Source organism: Prenolepis imparis, unplaced genomic scaffold (genome assembly GCF_030444845.1).
Source record: "Prenolepis imparis isolate NDT839.2.m4 unplaced genomic scaffold, iyPreImpa1.0 SCAF_10, whole genome shotgun sequence".
Lineage (NCBI taxonomy): Eukaryota > Metazoa > Arthropoda > Insecta > Hymenoptera > Formicidae > Prenolepis > Prenolepis imparis.
Window position 1 is genome coordinate 1,210,496 of NW_028141168.1, and position 3,834 is coordinate 1,214,329.

A 3,834-nucleotide genomic window follows, 5' to 3' on the forward strand; every position below is an offset into this window, starting at 1 on the left:
TTAAAATTCATCGACTTATAAATTGACTCCTGTGAACTTGGCACACCATACCTAAAAATCTAAAAGTTTTTTTAGAGTTCTGGCATTCTTTCGAATAGTTCTAGAGTTCTACATAAGTATTTTAAATAGTTCCGATGATTAAATACAAAAAAAACGAATTCGAATATATGGTGTGTCAAGTTCACGCAGCGCACCGTATCCTAAAAATAAAGTATTTCTACGAAGTTCTCTAGTTAGTTTTACAATAGTTCTACAGTTCTATGTCAATTATATCAATAGTTCTCGTGATTAAACGCAAAAATCAATTGTTGAAAATCCAGTGTCGAAATTGTAATTTTTGTATAAGAAAAGTAACAGTACCGATTGGATCATATTTATGTTAGAGTTCTGCGTAGCGTTCCTTGAGTTCTACAAAAAATCCTTCTAACTTTTTCCCGTAAAATAATTATTTTTCAAATTAATGCCATTTTTAACATTTAAAAATCATCCTTTATTTAAAAATATTTTTTTGCCATTTCTAACTGATCTGACAGGAGTTCTGCGTAGCGTTCCTTGAGTTATACAAAAAATTCTTATAACTTTTTTCTGTAAAATAATTATTTTTCAAGTTAACGCCATTTTTAATAACTAAAACTCAACTTTTATTTAAAAATAATTTTTTTACGAGTTCCAGCTGATCTGACAGGAGTTCTGCGTAGCGTTCCCTGAGTTCTACAGAAAATTCTTCTAACTTTTTCCCGTAAATTAATACAAGTGTTATATATTGTGACCTTTAATTATTTGCGAAAAGTCTTGATCACACCCAGAAGGGTCGATCGTCGGACCCGAGGTCTCACTTCGACGCGGCCTCTCGGGAGTCTTAAAAATTTTATTTTTGATGTCTCGAATTTCCGTGGGCGCCAGGCGCGATCTGTCGCACCGCTCCAATAAAAGAATCGTTAATCGCGAATATCCCAATACGGGTCTTAATTCGATGTGGAACTCCCCGAGAGATCGCGACGGAAAAGTTTCACGGCAGCTCAGATTAAAGGAAAGGGGGTTCGGGAACGCGGGGCAGGATACGAAAATAACTGGACACTCGATAGAGAGAAAAAAAAAGATGTAATTTAATATAGTTTGGCGGAACCAAGTAATATAAAGAAAAAAATGTAAGGACCAGTATAGGGACAAATGTAGCGCAATCGATATGGGAGATTGATCTCCGATAATTCACGGCGAGTAGAGAGTCGTCAATCATATGATGTTAGCGGGCATCGGACTGCGTGGCGACGTGGCTAAAAGTTCGCGCGCGGGATCGAAGTCGGGGTCACGGCAAGGGGACTCGACGATCTCGAATCCGGCGAACGATATCCCGATTAGGAAACCTTCGTACGCGGAGTCTAACCGGATTCCGGCAACGAATATTTTCTGTAGTATCGGCAATCGCCTAGCTTTAAGGGTCGGCAGGAGACACGGTGGAGACGCCTGTCGGCCGGCCGGGAATTACGGATTCGTATAGTCCAGATTTTAGCCAAAATACTTAATGAATCTCATTAAATTTGCAATATTCTTAATCAGTAGGATTGTCCGCAAGTCGCTAAAGAGCTATTTTTTTTTAAAAAAGATGAAAATAAAATTTACATAAAACTTGGGGAAATGCGCAGCTAGCAGCGGGTAAGGTTGGGTTAGCTGCGAGTCCGTATTTAATTTATTATAAATTTTCAAGAGCGAAAATGCAAAATCCGGCTCTTTGGCACCTTGCTTCATTATATAAAGAATATATTTAAAAAAATTTCACGAAGCTATGTAACTTATTTGATAAGAAATCTGGATAATACGATTCTCACTAGATCTAAGGAGTTGGGGAAATTTCCGTGGTAACATACTGACAGCTTGACAAGGAGAGAGTATCATTCTGTCTTTGTCTCTCTTGCATTGCATGTGTAGCGTTCATGTAGGAACACACACTAATACGTTGAGCACACGGATGCGATTATTGAGAGATAATGTAATAATAATAATAATGTAATAATTATGCACTTCAAATTATAGAATAATGTACATACATAACATACATATAAATATATGTACACACACACACACACGCGCGCGCGCATATATAGATATAAAAAAAATATTTTTTATGTACAAAATAACATGAAATAAATATACACGTACGGATAAAATATAAAATATTTATTTTGAATAGTATAAGTAATAATATGTAATAATAACACATATTATTATAATATTAATACATATAATGATAAATGTAATTTAAATAAATTTTAAATGAATTAATATTATGCCGACAATATTAAGTACAAGATGTTCAGTCTGTGCCATATAAAAGCTCAAAGCTTCCATCAATAATTAATAGTCCAATGAATATAGTATAATCAACAATTATTTTTATATAAAGGTCGTGTAATAAGTATTCTAATATTGTTAGTTATTGACAAGGTTTCTTACTGACTTAACGTTCTCGCGTTTAATATTGACAACATGTGTGAGCGAATCTTTTATTTGAACATGCTTGTCTACGATTCACATTTATAACGTATGTACTCTTTTTATATCCAACTTATTCTATGCATATTACTATCTTTAAACCGTTTAGATTTATAAGTTTAATTTTCAATTGTATTATTTTAGTGTATACTTGAAAAGGATCACAACCATATGGTCGAAACGTCGTAACTTTTAATAAAGTGTAAAAAATTTGTGCTAGTTTGGTCGATTATTTTCAATATTGATCCTTTGATTAATTTACTAGCGATATTTAAAGAATTTATTATTTTTATATAAAATTGTATATTTGAATATATAAAAATAATTGTTGATTACTATATATTCATTGGACTATTAATTATTGATGGAAGCTTGAGCTTTTAACATATATGGCACAGACTGAACATCTTATACTTAATATATTGTCTGCATAATATTTATTCATTTCTTATTTATAAAATATAAAATATATAAGTATATATATATAATATATATATACACACACACACAAATCCACACATACATATATATATGACTGACAAGTATTATCTTGATTTTTTTCGATTATATTGATGTGTAAGGACATCTGCTCCAATATTTATAACGTGAAAGAACTTATGAATAATGTATGATGGCATGTTCAGTGTGTTACCCAAGAAACTCGAATTCAAATCTATCGATATCAATTTTTTTTATAATATATTGGAATATACAAAAATTAGTAAAAAAATATATTTTTAAAAGAAGATTAACTTAAAAATTTTTTAATATTGAAAATATTTCAATCATTTTACAACTACATGCACATTGTATAGAAATGCAAAATAATTAAAATAAATAAATCCAGTAATAAATCAATTGCAACTACACATGTACGCTCACACACACACACACACACACACACACACACACACACACACACACACACACACAGAGCTGCTATATAGATTTATTACTGGATTAATTTATTTACAGAATTATTTTGCATTTATATACAATGTCCCAAGTAGCAAGAGAGAGAGAGAGAGAGAGAGAGAGAGAGAGAGAGAGAAAGTAAAAAAATAAGTCCCTTTTAATTCATTAAAAAAACGTTTATTTTCACGTTAATGTAATACACGTATAAATATTAATTTAACGTTAACTTAATTTCATTAATAAAATATGAATAAAATACTAATAAAATAAATATGTATTATATTTATTTCATTAATATTTTATTAATATTTTATTAATATTTTATTAATGAAATATTAAATATTTAATAAACTTTAAATAAAAATAATGAATGTTTTTTTAATTAATAAAAAGGGACTTCTCATTATTTTAACATTTTTAAAATATCTT